This window comes from Diceros bicornis, chromosome 15, assembly GCF_020826845.1.
Source record: "Diceros bicornis minor isolate mBicDic1 chromosome 15, mDicBic1.mat.cur, whole genome shotgun sequence".
Lineage (NCBI taxonomy): Eukaryota > Metazoa > Chordata > Mammalia > Perissodactyla > Rhinocerotidae > Diceros > Diceros bicornis.
Genome location: NC_080754.1, coordinates 60,025,703 through 60,038,913, shown reverse-complemented (window position 1 = coordinate 60,038,913; position 13,211 = coordinate 60,025,703). Strand labels below are relative to the sequence as shown.

At 45.4% G+C, this 13,211-nt stretch overlaps 1 pseudogene; it reads right to left on the bottom strand.

Moving 5' to 3' along the window:
- Positions 1 to 9,344: 9,344 nt before the first annotated feature.
- On the bottom strand, positions 9,345 to 10,586 carry LOC131414618 (peroxynitrite isomerase THAP4-like; annotated as a pseudogene).
- Positions 10,587 to 13,211: the final 2,625 nt, after the last annotated feature.

Here is a 13,211-nt window from a genome sequence, read left to right as displayed (position 1 = left end):
AGGGGAACATCCTCAACTTGATAAAAAACATCTATTTAAAAAACCCTACAGCTAACATCATACTTAATGGTGAGAAACTCAAAGTTTTCCTCCTGAGAGCAGGAACTAGGATGCAAGGATGCCCCTCTCACCACTCATATCAAACACTGTACTGGAAGTCCTAGTTGATGCAAGAAGAGGAAAAAAAGGGAAAAAATTATAAGATTGAAAGAGGAAGAAAAACTGTCTTGATTTGCAGATGATGTGACTTTCTATGCAGAAAATCCCAGAGAATCCACAAACAACCTCATGGAATTAATAAGCAATTACAGCAAAGTTGCAGGATACAAGGTTAACATACAAATATCAATTGTTTTCCTATATACCAGAAATAAACAATTGGAATTTGAAATTAAAGACACAATAACATTCAAACTTGCACCAAAAAAAGAGAGAAATATTTAAATAATATTTATTTACTGTAAAATATTAAATATATTAATAACTATAACAAAATATATAAACGATTTTGATGAAAAAAACGATAAAACTCTGATGAAAGAAATAAAAGGTCTAAATAAATGGATGGAAATACTCCATGTTCATGGACTGTAAGACTTAATATTGTTAAGATGTCAATTCTTCCCAACTTGATCTATAGGTTCAACACAATACCAACCACAATCACAGTAAGTCATTTTGCGCATGTCCACAAACTGATTCTAAAGTTTGTATGGAGAGGAAAAAGACCCAGAACAGTCACCATAATATTCATGGAAAAGAACAAAGATGGAGAACCCACAGTATCCTAGTTAGACTTACTAAAAAGCTACAATAATCAATACAGCTTGGTACTGACAAAAGAATAAATACATAGATCAATGGAAAACAACAGAGAGTCCAGAAATAGACCCACACAAATAAGGAAACTAATTTTTGACAAAGGAGCAAAGGCAATACAATAGAGAAAGAATAGTCCATTCAACAAACGGTGCTGGAACAACTGGATGACTATACAACAACAACAACAAAAAGGAATCTAGACACAGACCTTACATCTTTCACAAAAACTGACTCAAAATCAACCACAGACCTAATATAAAGTGCAGAAGTACAAAACACCTTAGAAAAACATAGGGTAAAATCTCTATGACCCTGGATTTGGCAATGAGATTTTAGATACAACACCAAAAGTCAATCCATGTAGGAAACAATTGGTAAGTTGGACTTAATTAAACTTTAAAATTTCTGTTCTGCTAAAGACACTCTTGAGAGAATAAAAAGACAGGCCAGGAAGAAAGACTCAGAGAAAATTTTTACAAAAAAAAAAAGGGCTGTACCCGTCATCCTCCCCAGCTCCTCCTTGGGCCCAGCAGGCAACACATCTTCTTTGGTCCCCAGTTTTGGAAAAATCCATGTTGCTGACCCCTGTTTAATTTTTTCCTACCATTTCTATTTCATACATTATCATACATTTAACAGGTAAAATGGACTGTGATGTTATTATAGGTAGTGAATTAATGCAAGAAAGGACTTATACCCAAAAAACACAAAGAACTCATAACACTCAACAAGAAAATCAACAACCCAATTAAAAAATAGGCCAAACATCTTTGAAAAGATGAAACCACTGACAAACATTAAGCTAGATGGACTAAGAAAAGAAGAATCAAATGACTAAAAACAGAAATAAAAGTGGAGACATTACTACCAATTCTACAGAACCAAAAAAGATTATAAAAGAGTACTATGAACAATCGTACACCCAAAAATTGGATAACCTAGATGAAATGGACAAGTTCCTAGAAACACAAATCTACCAAGACTAAATCACAAAGGAATAAAAAATCTGAATAAACCTATAACTAGTAAGGAGACTGAATCAGTAATCAAAAATCTCCTGGCAAAGAAAAGGCCAGGACCTGATGGCTTCACTGGTGAATTCTACCAAACATACCTAATATCAGTTATTCTCCAACCTTTCCAAAAACATGAAGAGGAGGAAACACTTCCTAACTCATTCTATGAGGCCAACATAACCCTGAGACCAAAGCCAGAAAAAAACACCGCAAGAAAAGAAAACTACAGGCCAATATTCCTTATGAACATTGATGCAAAAATCCTCGACAAAATACTAGCAAACTTAATTCAGCAGAGTATTAAAAGGATTACACACCTTGACCAAGTGGGTTTCATTCCTGGAATGCAAGGATTGTTCAACATACAAAAATCAATCAATGTGATATGCCACTTCAACAAAAGGAAGCAAAAAAAACCGCTTGACAAAATTATACATCCTCTCGTGATAACACACTCGATTAAGGAGGAATAGGAGTAAACTACCTCACCATGAAAAAAAGTCATATGAAACACCCACAACAAATATAATACTTGATACTGGAAGACTGAAAGCCCTTCTTCTAAGACCACAAACTAGGAAAGAAGCCCACTTTCACCACTTCTGTTCCACACAGTACTGGAAGTTCCAGCCAGAGCCATTAGGCAAGCAAAGGAAAGAAAAGGCTTCCAAACTGGAGAGGAAGAAGCAAAATTATCTCTGTTTGCAGATGATATGATTTCATATGTAGAAAATCCTAAACACTCCACAAAAAAGGTTAGAGCTAATACATGAATTCAGCAAAGTAGCAAGATACAAAGTCAACACTCAAAATAAGTTGCATTTCTATACACAACACAATCTCTATGAACTATCTGAAAAGGAAATTACAAAAACAACTCTTTACGATAGCATAAAAAAATACTTATGAATTAACTTAACCAAGAAGGTGAAAGATTTGCACAATAAAAGCCCCAAAATATTTCAGAAAGAAATTAAAGATTTACACAAATGGAAATACATTGTGTGCTCGTGGATTGGAAAGATTGTTAAAGTGGCAATATTACCCAGAGCAATCTGCAGATTCAATTTAAGCCCTATCAAAATCCCAATGATTTTTCTGCAGAAATAGAAAAACCCATCCTAAAATTCATATGGAACCACAAGGGACCTGGAATAGCCAAAACAATCCTGAAAACGAACAAAACTGAAAGACTCGCACTTCCTCATTTCAAAACTTACTGCAAAGCTACAGTAATCAAAACCATGTGGTCTTGGCATAAAGACAGATATATACACCAATAGAGAGCCCAGAAATAAACCCCCACATACATGGTCAAATGATTTTTGACAAGGGTACCAAGACCATTCAATGGAGAAAGGACAGTCTTTTCAACAAATGGTGCTGGGAAGACTGGATATAAATCTGCAAAAGAGTGAAGTTGGACCCTCAGCCAACACCATATACAAAAATTAACTCAAAATGGATCAATGACCTAAATGTAAGGCCTAAAACAATAAAACGCTTAGAAGCAAACACTGGACAAAACTGTTACGACACTGGACTTGGCAATGATTTCTTGGATATGACAATAAAAGCACAGGTAGCAAAAGAAAAAACACAAAAATGGGACTTTATGAACATTTTTAAAATTTGTACATCGAAAGGCACTATCCACAGAGTAAAAAGGCACCCCAAAGAATGGCGAAAAGTATTTGAAAATCAAATTTTTGATAAGAGATTGATATCCAGAATATAAAGAGAACTCCTAAACCTAAACAACAACAACAAAAAAGCCGATTCAAAAATCAGCAAAGGACTTGAATAGACGTTTCTCCAAAAGAGATGTACACATGGCCAATAAGCACATGAAAACATGCTCAATATCACTAATCATTAGGGAAATGCAAATCAAAATTACAATAAGATAACACCTCCCAGCCATTAAGATAGCCGTTATGCAAAAAAAAAAGAAAACAACAAGTGCTGGGAGGAGGCAGAGAAATCGGAACCCTTGTACATCATTAATGTAAAATGTAAAATGGTGCAGGCACTATGGAAAACAGAATGAAAGTTCCTCAAAAAATTAAACATTGAATGACCATATGACCCAGCAATTCCACTTCTGAGTACATATCCAAAAGAAAAGCAGGGTCTCAAAGAGATATCTGGACACCCATGTTCAAAGCAGCATTATTTACAACAGCTAAAACATGGAAGCAACCCAAGTATCCATCAACGGATGAAGGGATAAACAAAATGTGGTGTATATATATACAAAGGAATACTATTCAGCCTTAAAAAGGAATCAAATTCTGCAATATGCTACAACATGGATCAAACTCGAGGACATTGTGCTAAGTGAAATAAGCAAGTCACAAAAAGACAAATACTGTATGATTCCATTTATATGAGGTTCTTAGAGGAGTCAGAATCATAAAGTAAGAAAGCAGAATGGTGGCTGCCAAGGTCTGGGAGCAGGGGTGAAGGGAGAGTTATTGTTTAATAGGTAGAGAGTTTCAGATCTACAAGGGTGATGGGGATGGATGGTGGTGATGGCTGCACAACAATGTGAATGTATTGAATACCACTGATGTTTATACTTAAAAACAGATTACAAGGTACATTTTTTGCTATGTGTATTTTAAGTCAATATTAAAAAAAAAGAAAAGAAATGAGTTATCAAGCCACAAAAAGACATAGAGGAAGCTTAAATAGATATTGCTACGTGAAAGAAGCCAACCTGAAAAGGCTACATACTCTATTCTATAGTATCCACATATTCCAAATATATGCCATTCTAGACAAGGCAAAACTATAGAAACAATATAACGATGAGTGGTTGCCTGGGGTTGGGAAGGAAGAAAAGAACAGACAGAGCACAGGGATTTTTAGGGCCATCCAACTATTCCGTAGGATACTGTAATGGTGAATCCAGGAGATCATGCATTTGTCAAAATCCAAGTACAGACAGTGAACCGTACTGTAAACTATGGACTTCGATAATAGCAACGTATCGATGTTGGTTCACCGCTTGTGATGCATGAACCATGCTAACACAAGTGGTAATGCAAGATGTTAATAACAGGGGCGACTGTGTGGGGAGGAGGAAGAAATTCTCTGTACTATCTGCTGCATTTTTCTGTCAATGTAAACCTTTCCTTAAAAATCACTCTATTAATTAACAAATAATCAATGGAAGGTAGGGATTGGGTAGAAATATAGAAGAAACAAGAATCTCAGAATACTGATAAATGTTGAAGCGGGAGGATAGGGACGTGCGCTTATTATACTTTTCTACTCAATTGAGTATGTTCAAGATTTTCCACAATAAAACGTTTTTAAAACTCCAGATTAACTCAAGAATCGTATGTACAATGAAGAAACGAGAAGAAAACAGATGCTTGAAGCAAGTATTCGCTGAGTCCACTGAGAGAATATGGATTCACACTGGATAGAGTGAACGTCCTGGTTACATCAGGAAGGTTCAGAGCTCGGGAAGCAAGGTGGGGGGCGGCGTGGTGGGGAAGCGACAAGGAGATACTGAACCCGGAAAAATGTTCATCCTCACTGGTCCACAGGAATGCCAACAATGGACCCTGCTAGAAATGGCCCGTGTTTAAAACAACATGACACCTGGAGTCACAGCGGGCTCAGGGAGAGAACACCGTGTCCTGTGAGAATGCCCATCAGCACCGGCTTTCCGGAGGGCAAACCTCCCAAACCCTAGAACCCGCAGGCGCACTGGCCCCGCAGCTCTGTGGTAGGGAATCTGTCCAAAAGTAAAGCGATTGATTAAAGGTAACGGACTGAAGAAATATGTGTATAGCCTGTTCAACATAAAATCCCTAAAAATGTCCAGAAGATTCCTTGACTGATGAATGAATTCATAACAGCACTGGGAACCATCAAGAGAGCAGACACCTTGAGGAAGACATCAAAGAGAGCCAACAGGTGGAGACCACAGACCCCAGTGGGGGCTCTGGGTGAGCCTTGTAGACCAAGCCAGGGTGTCCTCTCTCCCTCCTACTGCTCCCACTGCTGCTCTCCTAACACCTGCTGCATCGCCCCTCCACTCCCAGCCAGTGACCAGCCTCACACTCCGGGGAACACAGGAGCAGAGGCACAGGTACGCCTTTCCACCAGCTCAGCATCTGTCCCTTTGCTCTCTGCCCGCTCCCTAGGGGGGAAAGCCCAGCCCTGCACCTCCCCATGGCTCAGCACCCTCCTCCCTGGCCCTCACAGCTCCTCCTCTCCATCCTGGCCCACCCACAGCTCAGACACCTGCTCCCTTGTCTCCACCATTCACATGAAACTCTCCCTTGAAGCCATGTTCCCTTTTGGCTACTGTCCAATTTTCCAACTCCCTTTCAGGGCTAAATCTCCTAAACAAAGTGCCTCATCCCCAGCACCACCCCCTAAAGCCCCCGTTCACCCACTCTAGACCCAGCACCACTGCCACCACTCCAAGGGGACTGCAGTCACCAGTGACTCCATGTGGCCAAGTCCAGCCATCTTTTCTCCATTCTGATCAGAGATGTATCCAGCTCAGCTGAGGACCTCCTTTCTGCAATACCCTTTTCCCCTCCTGGCTCCCATGACCCCATGCTCTGTCTTTTCAGTCTCCTTTCCTGGACCCTCTTCAGCTGCACCTCTACGAACACTGCCTGCCCCTAGGCTAGGCCCCAGCACTTCTCCAGATACACAGTTTCTCCAGGAAACCTCATTCAGTTCCATGGCTGTAAACACCACTCAGCATCCCGCACTCTGTAGACACACAGAGGCAACTTGAAGAGCTTGGGAGCTGGCTCTCTGGCATCAGCACCTAAGGAGTATCTCAAACTCGATTCCTCTCAAAATTTTACTGTCATTCGAGTTCCAAAAAGGTCATTAAGTATTTATGAAAAAGAGGAAACACTGGATACAATAAATAGAGGGTATTATGCAAAGTGAAATAAGTCAGAGGGAGAAGGTCAAATACCGTATGATTTCCTTCATTAAGTAGTAGATAATAACAACAATAAACAAACACATAGAGACAGAGATTGGATTGGTGGTTACCAGAGGGGAAGCGGGGAGGGAGGAGGGTGAAAGGGATAATTCAGTACATGTGTGTGGTGATGGGTTGTAATTAGTATTTGGGTGGTGAACATGATGTAATCTATGCAGATTTAGAATTATAATGATGTACACTTGAAATTTTTAAAATGTTATAAACCAATGTTAACTGCAATAAACAAAAAATTTAAAAAAAAATAGTGGTGAATAAAGTAACCAATAGAATGCATATTTACATCTAATTGTGGCTGATTGAGGGGGAAAAGAAGAATATAGAACTAAGATCACAGACAGTCTCCACCTGGGGAGTGAGGGTGAGGGGCTGGCAGTGTACAACACAGGAACTGATCAACACTAAGCATTTACAGAAAGACAGGCTTAAATGGTTATTTTTAAAAGCTGAAAGACATCCACTAGGAGAACAGAAAAAGAAACAATGAGAAAGCCTAACAAATTAAAAATAAAATAAACTGGAAGGCCAAAATACCAACGTATCAACAATCATAATTGCAAACGGATTAAATTACTCTATAAAAAGACAGAAGCTCTCAGATCGAGTTCAAATATAGCTATAAGATAAAGGGATATAAAAAGGTTGAAAATAAGGAGATAAAGAAAAGAGTGTCAATGGGACAAAAAGGGGTTTTCTGTGTTGATAACAGTCAGGAACACTTATGCATCCAACAACATGGTCTTGAAACATAAAGCAAAACTAGACACACAAACAGGAAGACACAGGCACCTCCAGAATCACAGGGAGACCTACCTTTCCTCTCTTAGAAATCAACAGAGGGAGTGATACAGTGAGTTAGGAGACAGATCTGCTCACTCACACAAATAAGCCAGATCCAGCCTCAGCCTGAGGGAGAGCAGTGTAAGGAACTGCTGGAGAGGATACATTCTTCTCAACCACAATGAAACAGTCACCAGAATGGATGGTGTATTAAGCCACAACGAAATATCAAAAGATTCTAAAAAGCAGATATCTTTAAGTGACCATGTTACAGGAGCTTAAAGCAATAAAATTAGAGAATAATTACAAAACAATTAGCTCCCCTCCCCCAATCTATCAAACTTGAAAATCTCTCCACACTCTTCTAAATAACTCAGGTGAAAGAGGGAGTCGACTGAAATTACAAACTATTTAGAAATGAACAGAAATGAGGGCAGCACACGGCACATCCATGGTGTGAGGCGAAAGGGACAGGAGAAGGGACACAGCCTTGACTGCAGGGATCAGGAAATAGAAACTGCACACGAAGAAGCTAAGCACTTCCCTCCAGGAGAAAAAAGCAGAAAGAAGTGAGGATTCATGAGGTAGAAACAACAGTGAAGACCTGATCAATGGAGTAAAGGGCTGGCTGTCGGGAAGGACCTGTAATAGTGACAAACGTTGGGAAGTCTGACCAATAGGAACAGAGGAAGGTACCCAGAAGTAACGTCAGGTATGAGAAACCGCAAAAAAGCTGTAACACGATGGGGGAATATAGTGGACAATTGACCAGGACATCAGTGGTCCTCACCTGGAGCTGTTCTTCCCTCAGGGTGCATTTGGAAACACACAGGATGGGTTTTGGTTTTTTTTTTTATTTTGGGCTGTGCTAATGGTTGACCTGGAGGCCCAGAAGGTCCTGAGCAGCCTGTCACACAAGAGCCTTTTCCACCTGAAGTGTTACTTACATCCTACAAGACAAACATTGACCCAGATCCAATGAACAACGTGGTAGGGAAATGTTTTCCATGTATAGATAACAGGCAAAAGATACTATCCTCCATATGTAAAGAAGATCTAGAAACCAATTTTTGCAAGCACTAAACAGTAAAATATGAAGAAAAGCAGAAACATAGCCATAAAAAAATATGTAAGCGCATAGAAAATGATCTAAGAGATAACACGCCAAATTTTACTAGCAACAAGGAATAAAAGTTGGAATAAAAGTGGGGGGATTTTCCCCACTTCTGTAATGGGGAAACATATTTCTGCAGTGTTTTAATTTTTACAAAAGAGAATGTATTCTACTTGAACAGACATTTAAAATTTGAAAGAAATTATTATTAATGTTCAAAAAGACTTAACTTTGAGGATGTTCATTAAAACACGAATGGAAAGAACCTCCTCATGACTTTAAGACTCTCCTGAAACTTTTCTAATAGTTTACTGTGTCTATTTTATTTGACATTTAGATCCTAACTCATTTGGAGTTTATGTTGTGTGCGGTATGCAATAGAGCTGACTTTCCCCCGATCAAGTGGAAAACCAACTGTCCAGGCACCACTCACTGGGTAGTTCTGGCTTTCCCAGCTGACCTGAAATGCCTCCTTTCCCACCAGCTAGACCGCGACAGCTACAGATGCCTCTCGAGTGCCCTGGAACGAGGGAGGTAAGCTCTCCAGCCTGGGCTCCCTGTCTACAAGGCACGGCTACTATCAGAGCCTTCTCCCAAGAGAGCAGGGAGGATGTGACACACAGAAGTGCTCAGGGGCCCTCAGCCACATAGCAAGAAACCCCTCATAGTGACCGGGCGGGGCGAGCCGCCAGGCTCTGGTACTGACCCTGGCAGGGGGACAGCAGGCTGCTCAGGGAGGGGAAGCTCACTGTCTTCAGCTCGTCCAGCTTCTCCTGTAGCTTGGACGCCTGCTGTCTGAGCACTGACCCTCTGCCGCAGGGTCTTCGGCTCTCCATTCTTTGCCACCTGCCCCTGCAGGCAGCACCCCTGGCTCTTGTTCTGCCCAGAGCAGAAGCAGTAGGAGTGCTGCGAGTCAGGAGTCTGCAGGTCCCCGACGCTGACAGGATGACCGTGGTGATGGACATGGGGCTGCATCACTGGGCTCACTCTGCAGATTCCACAGCTGGCGTCGGGCTGACGTGTCAGAGGGACAGAGGGGCTCTAGGGGGCTTCTGAGGCATCAGTCTGAGTGATAAAGTCTGGGGGCTCTGGGCCAAGCCCTTGTCTGGCCCCAGGCTGGTCCCCCTGCAACCAGGCTCCACGTATCTCTCCAACCTCTTTCGTTTGACAGGCTCTTGGGGATGCACCTCTCCGGATTGTGTTTGGAGAAGAAAATTCTGTTAGGAAGGAAGCAAGCCGATAAATTTGCATGCCCCAGATCCTGGGGGTGGGAGAGAAAGTCATCTGAGGAAACCCCACTCTTATCTAGCTGGCCCCATAGGGGGAGGTGGTGAGCTCATCGCCAAGATCCACAGTAGAGGTGTTTGCTTCTCCCTGGCTGCCTGAGGCTGTGATGGCCACACCATCTCCTGAGTTCCTTCCAGAGAGTGCTGTGCCCTCTCCTGACCGGCGCCTCCTGGGTGGCCCTCGGTGCAGTTTCACCCTGCAGAGCGGCTCGCTTCAACTTGTAGCACTCTGGCTTGTCCATCAGGTTTTCACCTGAGGACGACGATGAACCTGCAGCTCCCTTCTCTTCTGCTTCACTCGAATGTCCCCTCAGGCCCCCCAAGGCCCCCCAAGGCCCCCCAAGGCCTTTCTGGTGTCCTTTCTCCTGGTGTGGCATCAGGTAAAAGATGGAGGGCACGGCCATGGACTTGAGCAGGCAGTGCTGATCCTCCAGCCTTTTGGAGAAGCTGTCTTTGGCAAAATGTTCACTACAGAGGAAAGAATACTTAGTGGGGGTCCAGTTATCCCTCTGAACAGCTTTTAACCACTGGATGAGCCGTTTTGAGGTCTTTGGGGGGAACCTGCAGGACAAATGACACAGTAATTAGAAAGACATAATTAAACGTCTTTCCCTAAAATGATCTACTATAAAAGCAAAACAAGTGTTTTTGCAAATATCCAGACCTGTATTGACTTCCACATTTAAAACCCGAGTAACGATTGAAGGAACACCTTCTAATTGCAAGTTATTACTGGAATGGAAAGATGCAGGACCCATTGCCTACCCTTAAGGAGCTTACAGTCTGCAGGGCAGATAAGAAAGGTGAGGAACTCCTCCTACATATGCTCAAGGCATACAGATGCTCAGACACATGGCACAGGATGGCATCAAGACCACAGGACAGGCTTCAGAAAGCCCCAGAAACAGCTCCTAGAAGCTCACAGCTGACCAACCGTCCTGCTGTGCTGGGGATGCAGGATTTTGGTGCTAAAAATGGGATGGTTGGTCCCTCATTTACAAGCCAGGCCAGGTGTCAGCCAGCAGAGCTTCCCAGACACTCAGCATGGCGTCTGGCGCCAGCTGTGGCTCAAGCAGCTGAGGATGGGCGACCAGCTCTAAGAGGGGGTCAGACTCAAAAGCTGTAGGTCTGTGTTCCTACTGTACTTCCACTATCAGGGGTAAAACGGCTCCCTTTAAGACACAACCAGCCCCTGGAAGATACTGAGCAACATACTGAATATTCCTTTCTTCTCATTAAGGTAAGATTTCTATTGAGATGGAACTGAGCACATGGGGGTGGGGGTGGTCACTCCACAGGGCTCTCTGCTCCATCTGCGGTCATCTAACCCACCTGAGGCCGCTGTGGACCAGGACCTGGGTGGATACTAGCTCCTCAGGAACTTCTAAGTAACATGACCTTCTAAACTTTCTCCATGCTTTCTGAGCCCATCTCCCAAACACCTCCCCCCCAATTCCCACCTCCTTGGCCCCCTACCACGTTAGACCATTATGAATGCCAAGAGCAGCCTGCCTCATTTTCAGACACAGTAACCAAATTTTGGGGACACAAGCTCTAAAAGAAACTGTCCAGAAAGCTCAGTGGCTGACCTCTGGAAATACTCCAATATTACCAGTTCTTTTGATAGACGGGAACAACATGAGACTCAGAACAAACCACTGTAAACTTCCAATAAGACTATAAATGACAAGCGTCATTCAGGTCTTTAAAACTTAACACCCTGCAACATCAAACAGAAGTATCTGCGAGGGGGTCTTTCAAGTCAAGTCCCTTCAGTTCACTGTCCTGGCACCTTCAGTGTAGAAGTCCACAGAAAGGGACTCGCTGAAATAGCTGAATTCCAGAAGCCCTCAGGAAGGCGCCAGGCCAGAGGGAAGCCAAACCCCTTGCCCTGTCCGGGGCCAACTTCCTCGGGGGCCCAGGAGGAAGTGGGAAAGGCGCCCCTCCCGCGAGTCCGCAGGGTCAGCCTCTCCAGGAGGCGTGGGCCGTGCCCTGCTCCCCGCAGGATGCTGTCAGGATCCGCTCCAGGCCTCACCTCTATGGGCAGAGCTACCTTTCCCCGGAACCGCCAGATCCTTCTAGTCACAGAGCATCTGGGAGCCCGTGGTAACCCAGGTACAAGTTGCATTTGCTCAGCCACAGTCCTGATGGCAGAGATCAAGGCGGGCTCCCAGGATCAAAGGAGCGGAAAAGTCACAGCAAACGCAGGAGGACAGCTGACCAAAAGAGGAGCGTTTCCGGAACACACTGTTTCTGGAAATTGTCAGCACCAACTTGAGTGAGGGGAGCTTAAGGTGGCCGCGGGGTGGTGGTGAGAGGGTGGTGGAGGCCCTAAGGTGGAAGCCGGGCGGCCTCCAGGTGGGCTCAGGGTGCGCGCGGGAGTGACCGCCGGTGGCCACGGCGACGCGAGGAGCCCGGGCCAGAGACGCCAGCCAGGGCCAAGGTCACACAGCGCCCGGGCGCTGGCTCATTCGCGGGACCGGCCCCGAGGCCCGGCGCCCCAAGTGAGGCCGCCTCGGGCCGGCCGCGCGGCGTCAGTTTCCCCGCGGGGCCCAGCGGGCGGGGCCGTGGCCGGCGGGCAGCCCGGCGCCCGGCGGAGGGAGGGGCGGCTTGTCCCCCTGCCCTGCCGGTCGGCTCAGTTCGCGGCCCGCAGCCCGTCACCACCTCGGGGTTTGGGCCCCTAGTGGGACCCCCCAGGGGTGCGGCGGCGGCGACTGGGCGGCGGGACGTGGGGGCCGCCGTCCGGCAAGATGGCGGCGCCCAGCCGCGTCGGCGCGGGAAGACGGGGCGCGGAGGGAGCCGGGAGGGGCGGCCGCGGGGGGCGCTCGCCCGGCGCCGCGGCCCGGGACGTCCCGGGGGCTTGGGCGCAGGGCGGCGGCCGGGGCGGGGCCCTCGGGCGGGGCGAGGCCGGCGCGGGGCTCACGGTCGGGATCGGCGGGTCCCGGCGCTTTTCCAGGCCGCCCGCAGCGCCCGGCGACCCCCGCCAGGCCCAGGCCGCGGCGACGAGAAGGGACAGCGCGGCGGCGGGACGCGCTCGGGCGGAGCGCGTCTTGAAAGGGCTTCTGCCTCCCCCGCTGGGAGGGAAGACGGGCAAGCTCTCTTGGTTCTGTTGGGGGCTGAGGGGAGACGCTCCAACACTCACAGCACACGCAGTTGTGTTGTTTCATTCACTGACCAACAGATCATCCAGGCGCTTTTCGGGG